At 41.0% G+C, this 19,032-nt stretch overlaps 1 protein-coding gene across 2 annotated transcripts in view; it reads left to right on the forward strand.

The window, feature by feature from the left end:
* Nucleotides 1-19,032, forward strand: part of MNAT1 (MNAT1 component of CDK activating kinase) — a 117,743-nt gene that overhangs the window by 82,986 nt on the left and 15,725 nt on the right. The gene's annotated exons all lie outside the window — the stretch shown is intronic.

A 19,032-nucleotide genomic window follows, 5' to 3' on the forward strand; every position in this document is an offset into this window, starting at 1 on the left:
GTTGTCCTTGGCAGTTGTAGTGAAGTAGCTGTTCATTTTCAGTTGCACAGTATTAAAAAATAAATAAATAAAAAATCTGGGGCTTAATTTACCAAGCTGTAAGCCAGTAAAAATATTAAAGTTGGGCTGTTTGCCATGGAAAAGGGTAGATTTACTTGTCGACTGCTGTCTACAGTCAAACTGTGTTTGTGAGAAATGAAGCACAGAGCTTAACTTTGTCAAAAAATATAATGTGGGGTTGGTCCAGCAGCTTGGCAGCATTGTGGTGTGCATCCATGTTTGAAAGGGAGTTTGGGAGCCTTCTGTGCCTGGGTAAGGGAGGTTAGGAAGTCCAGGAATGATGTGTCTGCTCTCTAGAGATGTGTTTGTAGCTGAAATGCCACCTGAAAATGGTAGCTACTGGGGGAGTGTCACCCAGCTCATCATGGCCTGACCCTCAAGGTCATGAGCACTTCCAGTGCCTGGAAAACTACATGGCAGAAAAAATGTTCAGCCTGGCAAGGCAAGAAAGACTTAAAAAAAATAACAGTTTACATTTGGCTGGGAAATCTGGGAAAACTGAGGCCACAAAGTACTGAACAAAGTAGAGGCAATTTAGTGTGCAGTTTGGGAGACCACTGAAATCCAAACAGGAATCCCATCTAGTTCACTGGCATGGGAGAAGTTGTATCTCATCCAGGAAATGACAGAGGTAGATAGACTTAATAAGGTAAATAAGCAACCTAATGGTGCTTCAGAAAACTGAAGTGAGAACTGACAGTGAAAACTGTCTGGAAGTGAGGCTGTCTCCATTTTTATTGTTTCTGTGTCCTCCTGCTGCCTTTAATTTTTATTATCTGGTATCAAGCTTCTGCAACCAAGTATTAATTAGGAGTTTAAACTTGGGCAGAGCCTGGCTCAGCCTTGGCCACCTGTTTGGATGGAGCACAGCTGTGAGGGACCTCCAGTGTGAGAGGGGCTTGGAGGCCCCCTCAGCCTCATTACAAACAAGAAAAAGATGGCTTGTGCAGGGAGGATTCCCTTTGCCTGTGCCCCATGAATGCTGGTATCCAAATCCATCAGGAACACTCTTCTATGTCCATTGCATTTAGTGGCGCCAGTTCTGAGGCAGCCCAACACTTTGCAGAGCAAAACCCTTTAAAACCTTCAGTTGTGTCTGTGTGGGAGCATATTCAGAGTAGGGTTTGCTAACAATGCCACAGTGTCTCTTTCCTTGGAGACACTTTGAAATGTGCCATTTTCCTCCTGTGAGCAGGACCAGCCAGGCTTGTTGGGCTTGGCTCTGGAGGTGGTGGAGGAGCCGAGGGCTGCGGCAGCAAGGGGAGGCTCACGCCCGGCTGCCTGGCTGGGTTGGTGGTGCCCACCAGAAGAGTTCCTCTGAGTCCCGAGGCTGTTTGCCATTCCAAAACAAATACATCAATGCTGTGGGTTCCCAGCCAGCACAGCTCTAACCCTATTCCATGGGGTGTCTGAAATACCTCAAACCGTGCAGGGCTGTTGGTTTATATATTTGTGTTTCTGTGTTTATATGAACTCATGCGCATTTCCTGTTGATGATGAATGCTTAACTAATGTGCCTGTGTCCCTGCTTTGGGGCGGTGCAGGCAGCTGCATACAGCTGCCTGGCTGAGGCAGAAGAGCTGGGCACAATGTAAACCTCTCCAGCTAAAGACTTTTACTTTCCTGTTCATTTGCACTTATAAAAGGCCATGCTGGATGGGGTTTTGAGCCACCTGGCCCAGTGGGTGGCATCCCTACCCATAACAGGGGGGTTGGAACTACATGGTCTTTAAGGTCCCTTCCAACCCAAACCATTCTATGATTCTGAATGTATTTCGTTGTTTCTTTTTTTTCGTTTTTTTTTTTTTTTAATTTTAGTTTCTCCCTCCCTCTCTTCGTTTTCCTGTTAATAACTTTGTAGCCTGACATTTATTGCTGCTAAATAGTTCCCTCAAATGTGCAGGCTGTTATCTGAGTTTCTGGAGCCAGAACTATTGCAAAGACAATTGTCAACCTGGTGACTTTGAATTCATTTCAGGTAGCGTAATTTATTGACTTTTTTTTCCTTAAAGATAATTTTTTTTAATCTTCAAAACACTCAGTAGAATGAGTTTTTTTTAATATTCCTTAGTCTCTAACCTTCTGCAAGACCTGCTTTAGGTTTCAGCATTTTTTTCTTTTGAGTTGCTGTAATGAAGGACACAGCTGGCAAGAAGGTTTTAGCAAAGAGCAAGAAAAGGGGTGAATACTTATGGGGTCATGTAGAACATTTGTAAAGAATCTTTTATAATTTAAAAAAAATGCTTTTTAAGATGACTTATATTATTTGCTTATTAGGTTTTTCAAAAAACTTAATGAGCAGACCATAAACTTGATTTTGCATTTTTCCACTGCTCTTCTGTGTGGATTTTGCATATTTTGCAAATAAGGAAATTTATGTTTAAATTGTTCTTACAAATTTGTTTTCAGTTTCCCCTGGGAATGTAAATTTTCTTTTTTTCCTTAAGTACTGCAGAAAAGCATTAACACCCTTGTGCATTTTTTTGTTAGGGTGTTGGAAATCTGAGAATAATGAAGATTCAGGATTTTTTTTCCCCCCCAACACAAATGATTGGTATAATGTGTAGGGGTTTGTGTCCTTCAGTCCCCCATGAAGGTCACTTTGGTTGTTCAGACTCGAGGACCAGCTCATGCCTGTCTCAGCTGTCAGATGGAAACGTGACTTGGAAAAGGGGAGAGGATGTGTGAGAGCATCTCCCAAACATGTGGTGCTGCCCTTGCAGGAAAATGGGGTCTTGGATCACTGGAACATGCCCATCCTGGGGCTGGCTTCTGCAGCTGCCTGTCCCTCCACGATGACTTACAGCCCTGGGTCTGTGTGGCTTTGTCACTGCTCTAAATTACTGAGGTGTTCAGGGACGTGCCCTGGGCAATGGTTGGTTTGTGCACGGAACTGGGGGCAGCCTGCTGATTGTTTGGAGAGAGATCCCTGCCTTATCAAGGGCTCTTCTGGCACTTCTGCTCTCACCACAAACTATTAGCTTGGACTGAAGTGGGAAGTGTCACCTTTTGGTTCAAATTGGTGCAAATCTGTTGAATTGCCTTTTGGGGAGCAGAGGTGTGTGGCTGCCAGAGAACACGAGGAGCACCTGGGTGCTTGGGCACTTGCTGCCAGTACTTGGAGGTTTTCTTAGATGGGCAAAAAAGGCTTGTCTCTCTTCATTTTGCCTTTTTTTTTTTTTCCTTTCTGATGTTTTAGCTGAATATGCTGAATTTGTGTGGTTGGAGGTCTGCATTTTTCTTACTGGAAAACAAAAGAAATGAAAAATATAACAAACTGACATTCCAAGTAACGAAAGAATAATACAGGATGGGGATGGAAAGTAGTGTGTTGCTTTAAAAATGTATGGTTGATATGTAGTTTTGATTCTAAAGGAAAAACAAAACAAAAAAGCCCCTGAGGATCCAAATGATGTTTTTTTGGAGGTCCTGAAGAATGTAAAGACATTCCTGACAGTAACTGTAAGTCTGTTTTACAGGAGCGGCCACACAGCAGCCACCGAGTTTTACAGCTGGGAAGAGCCATACACAAGCTACTTAAAAATTGACTATAAATTGAAAATCTGCTTATGTGATTAGCATTTTGGGTAAAGATATGTAAACTTCATGACTCAAGGTTTAGAAGCAGTCTGTAGTAATCCAAAATGAATCATACTCAACACAGTGCCAGTCATATCCTTGCCATTCTCATAAAATTGAGTTAATTTACAAGTCAGGTTAAAAATTTCTCTTTGCAGCAGACCTTGTAATCAAGTCAAGCCTGGTCTGCTTAAAATAAAATTGTGTTTGCCTACTTAGCTTTGGAGAGATCCAACCTGAATATATATATGTGTGTACATTAAAAAAAATCAGGTTTGCTCCAAAAATATTTTCTTTAGGGAAAAATGTGACTTCTCTTTGATCTATCAACTTGTTTTCATGTATAATCACATTATTAGAAGCACCCTGGTTAATATTTTGTTTAAATAAGATGCAGAAAAAGAAGTTCAATAGTGAACACTAATCTAATGAGGATAGGTAATATACTTTGATAAATTAAAAGTTAAATCTAAACAGAATGTCATTTTAAGAGTTGACGGGGTAAGTACTGAAGCAGAGTGGGAGTGCTGTGAAAATCTGTACATACAATGAACGTGTTTTAGCCCACTGTGCTTTTTCTTATGAACAAATGGATTGATTCATTCCTTTTTTTCCTAGGGTAGGACAGCTCAGGCATTTTAAATTTCGTATTAAGATGAGGTTGGGTTTCATAGCTGTTAGAGCTTTGTTAGTGTTTAATTTTTAACCTTCACTTCAAGTGGAAAATTTCTTCATATTTCTTTGTTGTACAGTATTGTAGTGTAATTTGAAACACATGTAGAGTTCTGGCACTTAATCTAGAAATGACTCGTGTAACTTCTTTGCTGTCAGTCATTGTGATTTTTTTTTTTTTTTTAAGTGAGGCAATAGTCAGGATGGTCTCCAAACTATTCTTACAGCATAGCTGAGCTGGTCTTTGGCTGGATTAGCTTCTGCTAGAACCCTGTCAGTGTCTGTGTAGGGTTCGAGGCAGTGAAATAACTGAGAATTGATTTTGAATGGATGACAGAACTGCTGGCTTTAAAAGTCCATAGCAGGTGATTTTTCACATCTGCTCTGTCACTGGGGTATGCAGATACTTCTTGAATCTTGGAAAAGGAGAAAAGCCACAAATGAAGGGCTGATTTGATCTGCTTTGGCCCATTGGTTTTGAACACTGAATTCATTCTACTCCTTTTAATGGAATCTAGTATCTCAATAAGCTCAGTAGTTAGAGTCTAAAGATTGAGTAAGAGCAAGGGAAGCTTGTCTTGCTTTGGAGGGCACATAGAGGGCTGCACTCCTTGCAGGAATTCTCTTAGCTACCAAGGCATATGGTCTGAATTTCCCAGAGTCTCCTGTTGCAGGGCCTGATCCTCAGCAGAGAGATTTCTGTCTTTTGCAAAGTGTTTTGCATTGGATACCTAATGAATGAGAATTGGCAGGTAAGGAGTGATTATTGCTTTAAAGACTCAGCTACAGTTTCCACACAAGCTTTTATTTTTTCTTCATTTTATCATGAATAATTGAATAAAAACCCATGAATGGCAAAACAAGTACTTGTGCCCTTTTTTGGAATCATGAATATGGCAGGCAACAGAACTGCCTGTAAACCATCTTGACCTGGTTTGATATAGAAACTGTCTGGTATTGCTTTAGTGTTCCACAAAAATCCTACAACCTTCATTTTAGGATTTTTGGAAGGACACAAATTTAATATGGGGGAGGTAGATTAGCACCAATTTTTCCAGCTGAATGAAAATCAAGGAGTGCAGCCTTTAGTAAGTCTGAAATCTTACTGTTTAAGGAATCAGCTTTCTGGCAAAAAAGTCTATGAACATTTCAAACGACACCCGGTAGAATATGGTGTTTTGCATGGAGCTCTTCTGTCAAGGTCATTAGCAATTGAATATATTAAAAGTGGACTGCTTATGAAATGGAGAGTTTTGCTTCCTGCCCGCCCACCTGTGGGTATAGTGTGGGTTCTGTAACTGTAAAAGGTCTCAGGAGGGTTATAAAAGCAGAGAATATGGAAAATATATAAAGAAACAAAGAAGGAAGCCTGCATATACCACGCAGTTTCTTACATGTAAAGCTGGCTGTAGCTGTGTGTGTACCACTAAATTAACCTCAAAAGCTGGCCCTGACAGCAGAATGTCCATGGTGATTGTTTTTGTTGGCCTTTGGCTTCAAAATTAACTCATCGATCTAACATGAGCCTCTGTGCTCGGAATACCGGTCTGGTAATGTTTTTTTACTTTTTCATGCAATCATGGAAAAAATATGTTTCTGCTCGAAGCAGTTGTCAAACAAGCTTCTTTCATCGACAATCAGACACAGGGCAGCTGAGTAAGGCTGTTTAGTCTAGAATAAATACTCGTGAGATTACAAGGTCGCTCTAGGAAATGTAATTATACCATTTATTCCAGAATAGTCTTTCTGTAGCGCGGGCTTGCCGAATACTAAATCATACATTCATTAAAATACTTACAATATAAAGAGAAAAAAAAATATCAGAGCCTTAACGGAATGGAGATTTGTCTGCAAACTGTGCTACAGGATCAAGCAGTAAATATTTAAAAACTAGGATGGTAATACTGGCTTTATTACTGAGAGTTTGTAGGAGGCAAACCCTGAGCTGTCTCTGCAGGTTTGGAGGCAGTGCTGCTAAGTGGGCAGCTGAAAGGTGTCAGGCAAAGCTGTCTGCTGATGGATTATAATGTGTCAGGAGGCATCCAGTGTGGGCCAAATGCCCTATTTTCTGTGCTCTTTGTGTCTCAGCAAATCAAAGCCTTGTTACTACCAGCCACTTAAAAAGACCTGATTGTCTGTGGCAGTTCTTATCTGTTATTGAAAGCCCTTCTTTGCTTTTATACTTCCCTTCATCCCCTACATTGATATTGCTGTTGAAGTCTGGTTCTCTTGTGACTCTGTATGTCCACAGGCTTTCCTCCTTAGCTGCTGTATTTTGGTAGAAGTTAAGTTTTAGGACTTCTGTTGCATCTCTGACGTGGTAAATTTGAGATCAGTAGTTTTTATACTCAGTATTTTCCTTTTCTTTATATTTTTCCTTCCTTGCCTCTTACCTGCACTCCATCAAGTTGCCCTTTTTGAGTCTTTCTCTGGCTCCTCAGCCAGATGGATAATTGCACTGAGAATTGTGTGGTTGCCACAAGAAAAACAATGTTTTACACGTGCAGGAGAGATCTGTCCTGATTATCTCTCATTTCAACAACAGCAGGGCCTCAGTGTCCTCCAGTTTTTGTAGTTCTTCCTGGGACAGAGCCCCCAGATGCTTTCTTTGAGCCCAGAGACAGGAACACAGTGATGAGCAAAGTCTGCCTGATGGAGTTTGTGGGAGCTCATGGAAATCCATTGCTGAGCTCTCCTCTTCATCAACATCTGGGTATTGCTCGTGCTCTGTGCTCAGCTGTCAGGAGAGATGGCACAACAAGGACTTGCTCTGGGGCAGTCTAAAAACCCTGGGATTTTCTCCTGAAGGTTTATTTGGATGCAAGAATCTTAAACTATTTAGTCTCAGATGTAGTTGAAGTAGAAAGGTAATGAGCATCCTATTTGAATTTGCCTTCTGAAGCATTTGTAAAAATTCATTGCAATAAAAATTTGGAAAGGAAGTGTGGAAAGGAGGAGAGAGAGGCTTCCTAAGCCCTTCAACACTGTTGTTTAAGAAGGGGGGGGTATGTAAAATAAAAATATTTAGCCAGAGACAGCCAGCAAAATAGACCTATAAAGAGAAAAATAATGCCAGAAATGATGCATCATCTTGACTCTGACACTGCTAAATACACTTGTAAAGCAGCATTCTGAATGAAAATTTTGTTCAGGTATCAAATGGCTGAAAAAGGTGAGTTATGACTTTCCTTACATGGCAGAGGGAAGCAGGGGGGGTGTCTTGCTTGAAGCTTGCTGCAGCTTTTGAAGCAGTAGTTTGTGATTCTTTAACCCCCTTCAGATTGCTTTTTTGAAGGACTTTCTAATGCTTAAAGCTTCTCCAAAGAGTGCTTAGTGGTAGCAGTGAGGGATCTCTTCCTGGAGGAGCAGGTCAGTTGCCAAAGTCAGTAATTCCAGTGATAAATTTCATCCTGTGTATGTAACTGCTCTCAATTCTGATAATGATGGATGACAAGATTTTTAAGGGTTGGGCTGGCAGTCTCTGTTTTCTTATTTTGATACTGACCCTGTGGTCCCTCAGATTAGATCACGCTGGAGGGAAAAGTGGAGCCAGAGAACTTTTCCTAAGAGTTAATGGTATCCCATCACAGGTGTGTTCTTTTTTATTTTTTCCCAGTTTCCTTAAAAAAAACCCCAAAACATCCAAGTCTTCCACACCCATAAGAATTGGAGTTTCTGGCATCTTCCATTCCAGCTGTTTGTGCATCTGTCCCCAATGGCTGGAACAGCAGAGATTTTCAGGGTAAATGAGACCAGAGCTGCTGCATGGAAGGGAGTGGTTGGATAGAGAGGGGGGACCCTAAAAGTACCTTGACTGAAGCTCTTTGGATCTTTGAAATTGGAATATGTCCAAGGACAGGTTAAAGGTTATTATCTCAGGTGCCTTTTGAAGTTAGAGACTTCATGTTGGGTCAAGAGGGCAAAATATATTATATGGCTTTCCTATCATGCATTATAACTATTTCTGGCTTTTTTTCTTAGTGGTGCTGCTTAGAGGGGGTTGAGGAATTAAAATGGTTGGCTGGAGATTATGTACACACATTTAGGAACCAATTTCATGGCTTTGGTTTTAAAGCCTTGCTCGTAGTTATTTGAAGACTGTTCTAGGTAAACAAGCCTGCAGTGCCAGGCTTCCAGGAAGAATTGAGTTGTTCACTTCTCCCTCTTCCAAATTGAAGCATTTGAGTTAGGCTGTGTTTCTAATAACAAAGCAGAGGTTTGAACATAATGGGACTTCACAGCTGAACTATTGCTCAGGCTTGAAGGTAACACCACCATATTTTTGTTTCTTTAACTGGTATTAAATGTAAAAACATAAATCCTTTTCAGTGGGAGAGGAGAAGGGGAGATGGTTTTCATTTGGCATAATTTCCTGTGAGACGTGGTTCTAAACAAGGCCCATATTTACACAAGACAATACAGTTTTACATGTACTGGTATATCCAGCACGTTTTAAAATTGTTTAGCCAGCCCCGGGTATTAAATACCTTCACAATAAATGTGTTTAATAAAAGTAGATGAAGTTTGAAATAATTTTTTAATAATTTTACAGTAGAAACACCAGTTAAATCAACCCCACTGCAGTAATAAATGTCACAAAACAATTAATTATAGTTGCTTGCCACTGCAAAATCAATTGTGTAACTGTTCTTCTAAAACTGACTTTTACATTACTAAATCCTAAACACTACACTTCTGTAACTTGTCAGAATCAGGTTTTGGTTAATAGATATTTTCAGTGATGTAATGGGAACTTCTGGCATGGAGTCAGAATATAATGGACTGTGATTAATGTTTTAATAAGCACTTTTCTTCTACTTATGATGCAGCAGTGAAATGGGTTTCCTGCTTAGATTGATAGAAAAGCAGGTGTGCGTACATACTTTTTTCTTTCAGTAAGAATAAGTTTTTCAATGCTTCTGCTTAAAAACATTTAATGTTTTTCCTTGAGTTAAACACTGCTGATTTGGGGGTTTCAGTTTGTTTGCTTTAAATCCAGCTATTGCTGATATTTGTCAGCTGAAAGTGGAGAGTGCCATGGAAACCTTTTCAGTACTTAAAGTAATTGCTTTATAAAAAGGAAACTCATTAGTTTAAAAAATAGTTTTGATATATTGACATTTTCTTCAGTGGAAGGATTTGTTTAAAATAGTGTTGGAGTAATTTGAAAGTGTGCAAGAACACATACAGTGTTGAAAATATTAGCAGGTTAGATTTATTATGGAGGTTGATGTAATACACTTGCTACGTCGTGCTTGGTTACTTTTGTCCTGGAAGTGGCTGTGTTATTCTGTATTTTAAATATTTCTTTTTTTAAGAAAAAAAATTAATAAATAAATAAAAAGGTATTTTAGTCACTGCTTTTAATGACCCATCAATGCAGATTTTTTTACAGGTATAGCTTTTTTTGCTTAGAGCTCAAGTCAGGTCTTGTCCTGGTGGTGTTTCTTCTAAGATGATGCTAAAGGTGAGCAAATTCTTCAGACTCTTTAACATCCTAATGATATCTGGTGATGGTTGTGCACTTGGTCTCCACTATTCCTCTGCAGAGGAATATAAATACATAGAAAAATTATATATATTTTTATATATATATACACACCACAGATCATGAGGACTGTCTTCTGTGGAAAATAAAAAGTCGTCTCTTTTCTTTCCTTCTCCTCTGTCCTTGTTGACTCGATAGGAGCAATGTGTATATCTGTGATGAGGAGAGAGAAGAGGGTGAAACCTGTAGAAAGAGGGGGTCCCATGTCTTGCTGGCATCATTCCACTAGCTTGGATTCCAGGCCCCTCTGCTCTCCACCTCTGAAAGCTGGGTGAGCCTTTCTGGAAGGGTGGAAAAGGTGCTGAGGTCCTGGCTCCAGTGCAGGCGCTTTTCTCCCATCTCCGGACTCTGTCGACGTTAATTGAGATTCAAGATAATAGTTTCTCCATCCCTTTGTTCTTTCCCCTAAACCTGGAATCTTACTGACTCCTCTGTTCTCAGGAGCATCGACCCATGCTTTAATTTTTCCATCAACTTCGGAAAAAATGCAGATATCAGCATACTTGTGTTTTTAATATTTATTGAGAATTTACCAAGCAGCCTCTCTACCTTGGGTTTGTGCCAGCTCTCTCTACTGGGGTAGTGTCTGCCTTGCACAGAGAAGGTTACTTATGGTTTCCTTTATTTGCTACTGCTGCATTTGTCTAGTTCTCCCTTAAAAAGATGCAGGAGGTGAGTGCTGGCTGCTATCTTTATTTTCTGACTCTCTTCCAGAGTTCATGAGGAAATGCTCCTGAATAAAGCCAAAAAAATTCTACACCTCTTCTCCCCTTCCTGTCATTAGAAGGTTCTCTCTCTTCCCCCTCTTTTCACATTTAGGCCCTGATGGATTGGGCAGACTTCTTGCTCTGTGGTCATTGATTCTACTAATTGTCAAAAGCTATTCCAGAAATGAGGGAGAAGAGATTTTGCACTCTGAGGCCATCTCAAAACTTGGAAGCATAAAGGCTCTGCTGTTCCAGACTCTCTTCAGCACACAGTTAATTTTGGAATGAAAAGTCCCACAGATGTAGAGTCTGCAAACAATCTGAAATAAGGAAACCATATCTTGCCTTTTTATTTTTTCCCTTGTTCCATGATGTAGGTGCATCCTGCTCTTTTTCTCCCCAGAAGCAAGGCAAGTATTGTTGTGAAGGTGTGAGTGCAATGGGGAGTTTGCTTTCAGGAGTCTGCTGTGACTGAGCAGTCCTTTGCCTTGAGCAGTTTGGGCCATAGGATCCTTCTTGAACTTTTGGCTTTTGTCTAAGAACAGTCACTGAGGTTGTTATTTTTGTATTCTGCATTTATTACCTCTCTCTTTTCTGCTCACCCAGAAGTGCTCTGTAGATTTTTTAGGTCTGCTGTATTTACTCAATTTATCCAGGCCTTGGAAAAGCTTGGACTAGCAGAAGAACACACAAAATTGGAATTGCCCAGTTCTACAAACATCTGAGCAATTGACAGTGTCATAACAGACCCTGGAGGTCTGGCAAGGATGGCTCAGTGCAGCTCCTTCCTCACCATTTTCACCAGTTCTCACAGTTAACCCCTCCAGACTCCTTCCCTGCCTTCTCCAAAGAGCTGTAGGAAGTTCACATGTTCCTTGACTTGTTTTTGGCTCTGGTGTCAAAACACTAATCTGAAAAATTCCCATTGAACTTGTTTGGATGCTGAGCGTGATAGGTTTAAAAATAAATAAAAGCTCCCCATAGGTCCAGTTCTGCTCCCAGCCCTGGCAGAAGAATTTGTAGTGCTTCAGTGGGAACAGGATTAGACCTGACAGAAGTGCCTTTAATGTTCCTGCCCTTGGGCAGTCTGGGTAGATACTTTCTTTTGCAACCCAAAGGATGAACTGTGTGTGCTCCCAGGCGCTTCCATATAATTGAGGAGTGTGCTCACATGGCTCAGGGAAGTTTGCAAATGGAGCAAAGGAATGCAGCTACCTGTAAGACAGAAGGTGGGCAGTGGAGCCTTGTGCTGGTGCTCTTCATCCCTGAGCTCACAGATATTTGGCTTTTCTGGGAGCAGTTGGCTGCTGGTTGATTTTCCTGTATTTCAAAACAAATGCTGAAAACTTGCCTGGAGCTCTCTGCTCAGATCAGCTGCCCATATGTACTACAGCAGCAGGTTTTACAGGCTGTCTGCCCTGGGAATTGAAAACCAGGAAAAGAAAAGAAAATCAATGTATTTCCTTTTAATGCTATTTTTATCTCCTTAGAAAAAGACTATGAATGGGGCTAACCAATGGATGAGATTTCAGTGCTTGTGTATGGCTCCATTTCATGCCTTCCTCATGCACATATGCATTGTTTCTTTTTGTTTTTTTTTCTTTCTCCCATTCATGCTTTGGTTCATTATCTGAAAAATGGAAATATCTGATTTGAAATATCAGCATTAGGTTCTGGGAAGTACTTGCTACTTCCAGTAGAGAGAAGCACACAAACTGGGGTGTCTGGGTGGAGGTGATAGTACAGGCTCCAGGTGTCTGCAAAAAGCAGTGCATCTTCTATTTTGGGCTGCTTTGAAGGATGTTATTTGCAACAAATCCCAGAGTTTTTGTCGACTCATGACTTATATTTTGGTTTTATTCAGCATGATTTTTTTTGTCCTTTGAGGGCTCCAGCAGCTGAAACAGCATCGTCTTACCACACGGCAGTTTCAGCTGAGCCTGGTGTTTGAAATGGCAACACTGCTAAATGTTTGTGACTTGTTTTTAGAACACCATTTCAGCTGCCAGTTTCCTTTAGAAAGCAAAAACAGTATGAAGAGCAAGAAATACAAATAAAGGAGAGGCTTTAAAATACTTCTGATGTAAAAACAAACAAATAAACAAACAAAACAAACCAAAAAACATGCAGAAGACATGCTAAATTTATCAGAATCTCTTGAATATGAAAAACACATCTAAATAAGCATGCATGTTCCTGGATTCCCTTCACCTTTTCTCTAACTTATGCATAAACTCATTGGTTAAATTCTCTCTTAATGAGCCATTTCCAAACATTTTGCTTTTCCTCTGATAAAAGTGCTTCTGGGTGCTCCCAGAAGAATAGCTGCCACATCGTGAGGGCAGATATAGGGGAGGATGAGAATTCCCCAAAACTCTTCACCACCAGAGTGGTGAAGAAACTGCAGTGGTACCATTAATTTTTCCAGGGAGAGGGTAGGATTTAGGGTGCCAGGAATAACTGCTTTGAGGGGATGATCTGTGTGCCCAGGAAAGCTGTAATTTCTCCTGGAATTATTTTATTGATGCATATGTTTGTGCATACCTATGTGTGTATGCAGATATTGTTATGGATCATTTTACATTTACAACGTGAAAACTCCTTGCTGTTACTGCTGTTGTATTATTAGGTGTTCTGTAGGTCTGCAGGTCTGCAGTGAGTTTTTCAGCAAGTACAAGTGAAGCTCAGTGTTTTGCCCCAGAAAAGAGAAGGTAACACTCAGAACTCACTGCAGAAAACCAGGGTGAATTCTGAATTCCTCTAACTCGATACTATTTTGTGTCTGTACCCTCCTCCTTACCTCCAGAAGAAACCAGAGATCAGGTTTTGTAAGTCAGGCACCATTATCTGTGTTGTTTCCAGGATTAATTAATTTGTGGTGCTCTGTTTGTGTGAGCTGTTCTTAGCTCCTGCCTGTGTGACCTTTGCTGTTAAGCTGTCTCTAACTGGAAAAAGTCCATGTTAGTAAGTGCTACACAGATTAATTTGAATAATTTACCCATTTCCCCAGTCCCCTCAGATTTTTTGACAGATGTACATTCTGCAATGGGTGACTTTTATGTTTTCTTTCAAATGGTAGATGAAAGTTTTTGAGAATCACTAGGATAAAATGAGATCCCTGCAGGGAAAATACCTCTTTGGATGATGAATCCCCATTTACACTTGCTTCTTAAGATCTATCAGTGTAAATCATGCTTAATTTTTTTTTTTTTTGATAGCACCTATGAAAACTAATTTGAATATGGTACTTAAAAAATTAATTACTGCTTGCTTTTATTATAAAGCTAAAGGTGAGCTTGTACTTTTCATTGGGGTCTGTCACTGAGGGGTGTGTTAGTTCTTGGGGTGAAGAAATTTGAGATCAATATTGCTTCAATCCGTAGATCACTGTAGGATATTTTCAGTGGCAGTGCATTAAATGGACAGGGCATACAATGGAAACTTTTGTAGTCCAGGGGGTTGAGGGATAATAGTTCTGATGCAGAAGGGCAGCTAAGTCAGAAAGATGACCCACAGGACTCCTCTGGAAATATTACCAGATTATTTTCCTTAAAACAACAGAATGCTTTCTGTACAGAAAAGGAGGAGTTTGCATTGATACAGATTTAACCTCCATAAAGAGTTACAGGAAAATCCTGCAAAACTCATGGTAAAGTTTGTGTGTGGGGCTATATTTGAAATGGCTTTCAGGGCAGCCCAGGCTCACGTGTGCTTCAGCCTGTGCTGGAGTAGCACAGAGGTGGTCTGGGAAGAGCCAGCTCCGCTTCCCCTGTGGTTTTTGCTCTTCCATGGCTCCAACTGGTAGAACCTTTGTAGTACAAGAAGTTCTCACTCACAAAGGGCATCAGGTTAGCCTTTAGTAGATTTATGTGCCATAATATTATTTAAGCCTTTGAAAACCTGCCTGGCGCTGGCGAGGCAGATAATGCAGTACTTGTATGGGGCTACTTCAAAGTGAGCTCCATGGAGTGCTGGCCCTGCTGCTGAGAGATCAATACAGTCCTGTGCTCTCTCCCTTCAATCACATCAACAGCCTGTCAGAGGTGATGCACTGCTCCACCAGCTCAATACAAACAGCAGCTTGATTCTGGTAGGAAAGAGATTTTATTGGACCAAACCCCCTTTCTCAACAGAGTGTTTGGTGTTTTACTTCAGAATAGGTCTGTGCCCTAGACAGAAGTGACATTTTCTTCTGTGATGTGCTCTTCATTGCTGCTCAGGGACATAAAATCTGTGGAGTGTAAGTCCACAGAGACCTCGGTGTTTTTTCTCAGTTCTGCATCCAGTGAGTGCTCTCAGTCCCTGGCTGCCACCTGGGAGAGCTGCATTACTGGTCTGGCTGCTTTTAAGAGCTGATTACGAGGAAAGGCATTTCAGTAGAGAAGTGTTTTCATTCCTGCATTACCCACCATGCTGCTTTGTGCTCATGTTTTAACTGGAGAACTGCATTAAGCACGTTGTGTGTGTTACCCTTCTCTCCTCTGCTGCCTTTAATTACGAGGTTCATACATTGATGTACAGCAAATATTAAATTGGAGCTAATGGGAGGTGGGTTTGGGCCTGAGCTATAATGCTTATAAAATGTGATGAGATCTGGCAATTGACTTACGATGCCAAAGAGTGGCATGACATGCAATCTAGTGGCATCACATTGAATGGTGTTTCACAGAGCACTAATATTTTATGTAGCCTTAAGATAAAAAGCTTGGTTATAACACTCAATGCATAAACCTGCATATACCTGTTTATGGCTGTATGTTAAAGCAGTGGCCCACACTGTTTCTTACATTTCTTGTTACAGCAAGGAGCTTATATATCTTAATAGTACGAGAAATTAAGCAGTTAAGAGCACAGAGCAGGAAAAAGACCTACTTTAATTTTCTACAGATGTTTCTGGTGATTGAAGACTAAAGGAGTTTCATAATGAAATAGCAAATTGCCTGAAAGAGGTTAAACTTCAGTACAAAGTTAGGCTGTATTTTAATATTCCAGGGGAGTGTATACTAATAGAATAATCACTCACCTCTTGTCTTGCAGCTTTTTACTTGACATAGCCATGGAACTTCCCTTTAAAGCACAGCAATTTCTATATAAGCTGTTTGATCTGTCAAGGAGGTGTAGGAGCTTGTGTCAGACTTGAAGAAGGGAGCAGATTCAGCTCTGACAGATGATACAAATATAGTGAAGTTAATTGACTTTGCCAGGGGAGAAAATTCTTCCTCCCAATTATGTCAAATGCCAGACAACTTTCCAGAGGTGTGGAGAGAAACATGCCTAAAGGACAATACTGACACTGCTTTTCTAGTAGGTGCTTGCTCTGCTTTATTTTTAAATTTTTTATTATTTAAGCTTTCAAGGATAAAACAATAAAATCAACTGGCTCAACTACCTCTTTGTTTGAGGATTCTCAGACCTCATAAATCCATTGCCCCTCTGTGGTCCTCAGGATTTTCTGCCTGGTTTTGTGAAGATAAAATCTTTCAGAAGACTCTGTGAAGCAGGCAAGTCCCGAGCTTCTCATTTTTCTGCAAGTGTTAGGTGTTCTGCTTCTTTGGCTTCTATTGGCATAATTTAAATTTGGTCAGAGTCAACAGGTTTCTGTCACATTCTAAGATTTTAGTATTTGGAAGGCAGAGGAGAGGACTGGGCTTTTGACTTGGTTTGCTGGTCCCATGTCAGACCTATAGACTGTCTCATATATGAACCTCTGCAGTTTTGTGTTCCAGCACCACATGATTCTTTTACAGAAATTTCCTGTCAGTGGAGAAGGAGCCAGCGAGGCTGTCATGGCAGGGGTTATTGCTTGGAGAAATAAAACTCCCCTTCTCCACTCTGACACCTTTTCCCCTCACAGCCCCCTTTTTGTTTTCAGTTCATGGGTTTTTCCACTGCAGCTTGTGATAAGTGTCACTGCCAAGAGATGATAAATAAAATAAATAATAAAAGGGGATTGATGTAGACAACTTTTTATTCTCTGTCACCTTCTTGTGAGGTTGTGATGGACAGCACAGCACTGGTGGGCAGGTCAGCACAACCCTTCAGTTTTGTTTCACAGTGAGGGTAGAATCAGTTCAAATGTCCTGTTCTTTCGTGGCCCAAATCTACTCTATAACTGGCCTTCTTGTTCAGTAACTTACAGCTTTTTCAAGAATATGTTGGTAAATCTGACAGTATTTATATTTTATGTGGTTGGGTTTTTTGGTTGTTTATTGCTGGGTTTTGCCTTACAAAAGTGCCCAGGAACATACTTGCAAGTCCATCCCTAGACACTGTACAACAGGTGAGAGGTGTGTGGAACAGTCCATACCTAAAGTGGAGGATGCCATCTTTAAAAGAAAAAAAGTTAAATAACGTGCATTGACAGCAAACTATCTCCCTTTTATCCTCCTGCACTTGACTCTCTTCCTGCTAAATGTGGCAATACTGTCAAAACTTCTCATTCTTTTGGCTTCTCCCTGTCAGTATAACTGTTCCAGACCTTTCAGTAGCCAAGAAATCCATTCTGTTTGTGGGTTCCAAATTTTTACTCATCCTTGCATCTGGTTTTGTTGCCTTAAACCCCAGATACTTTCAGATTGACACAATATTGATCACAGTTGCATTTGGTTAAATTTGAGGTTAGTTTACATGAGTCACTGATGAAATTGCATGTGACACTTTTTTGGACATCGGGAATTCATTATCTTTAAAATTATTTTTTGAGAAACTTTATTCAGCCACTAAATATACTTTTATTAAAACAAGCCCTTAGTATGCATAATTGAGATTTGGAATCGTGGTGTTTGTTTTTTCACATTTCTTGGAGTGTGCTTTCAGTTTAGCTAAACTAAACACCATTCTATTTAGGGCATAATTTTAAGAATATTTTTGTATTTCTGGCAGCAAATGCTGTGACATTATAATTATACCATAAGCATTCAATGTTTATCCATCATGAACTGGCTGTCATCCCAGTTCTGGAAAACAGCTTTCTTGTTGCTCTGGATTCTTCAAGTGAAGGGGCATTTTTGTCTATAGAAATGATTTTTTAAGGAAATCCACCATTCAGGTTAGTTACATACTAAAGCAACTCAAAAAGAGAAATCTGTCTCCCCCTCTAAAGTCATAAATGATTTTTGAAGTTTTCTTGAAGGAAGTTCACTTTTCAGGACAATTTGAACCAGAAACAGATCTTGCATATATTAGAATATTGCACTCATTTAACCATCTAAATTTAAAAAAGGGAACTGGTTAAACAAATACATTCTAATGTTGTTAACGTACCTGTTAATTTGTGGGTTTGAAAGCCAAGCAGGATGCAGTGGTTCCCCCCAGGAGCCAATACTGGGAGCAGTACCCTGTTCTTTCCTGGCTGGCTGTGGAAGGAGTGCTCCCTCAGCAGCTTTGCAGGTGATGCAAAGCCCAGAGCTCGTGCACCAGATGGTTGTGCTGCCCTTCAGAGGGACCTCGAGGCTGGAGAAACGGTGTCACAGCAGTCTGAGGGAAATGCAGGGTGCTGCACCTGGGCTGGGATAAGCCCATGAGCCAGCACGGGCTGGGGGTGACCTGCTGGGAAAGCAGCTCTGTGGAGAAGGGCCTGGAGCACCCCATGGGGAGCAGGAGCCAGCAGCCTGTCCTTTTGGGGGAGAAAAGCCACCACCCTCCTGGGCTGTGCCAGGCAGTGTCACCAGGAGGTCAGGGAGGTGGTGATGCTTCCCCTCTGCTCGACACATCTGGAATGCTGGGTTCTGTCCTGGCATCCCTGGTGCCTCACATGGACATGCTGGAGCAAGTAGGGATTGGTGATGCCTCAGGTTTTAGCTTTTATATTTTTCAGATTCTGTGCTGCTTTAGTGTGTGGGTCTGGGCTTCACATTAGGGGATGGTGAGCTCTCTTCACAGAGTAGGGAGACAAAACAATTCCTTCTCTAGTTGGGGACCAAAGACAAATGATCCAAATCTCAGGCCCAAGAACATAAACAACAGTAGACTGAAGAGAGAAAAACAAGAAGGATGGGGCTTCATAATCTAAAGCTGTAATTGGACAATTAACTCCAATATGCAAATGGACCAGAACTTAGAAAAGTGAGAGATCATCTGACTGGTCGTCCATTCTGTGACCATTTTGGGTTCACCTGGGGTGCAGCCCTGGCTGGGCTCTTGTGCTGTCCAAGGTGGATCCATTGAGGCCTCCTAATAAATCCCTACTTTATTCTTTAGCTCAGTCGAGTCTCTGTTCTAGGTCAGCCTTCACAAGGCATCAGTTCAGTATCTGTCGTGTGAGGTGAAACTGAGGGAACCTTCAATCTGGGGAAGAAAAGGCTTGGAAGGACCTTGTTGATGTGTGTAAATACCTGATGGAGGGCAGGGAGTGCAGGGGACAGAGCCAGGTGCTCCTCGGTGACCCCAGTGAGAGGACAAGGTGTCATGGACACAAATGGAAGTACATGGAATTCCACTGGAATGCATTTGCTGCAAGGGAGGTCG

The sequence above is a fragment of the Vidua chalybeata genome, chromosome 6, assembly GCF_026979565.1.
Source record: "Vidua chalybeata isolate OUT-0048 chromosome 6, bVidCha1 merged haplotype, whole genome shotgun sequence".
Lineage (NCBI taxonomy): Eukaryota > Metazoa > Chordata > Aves > Passeriformes > Viduidae > Vidua > Vidua chalybeata.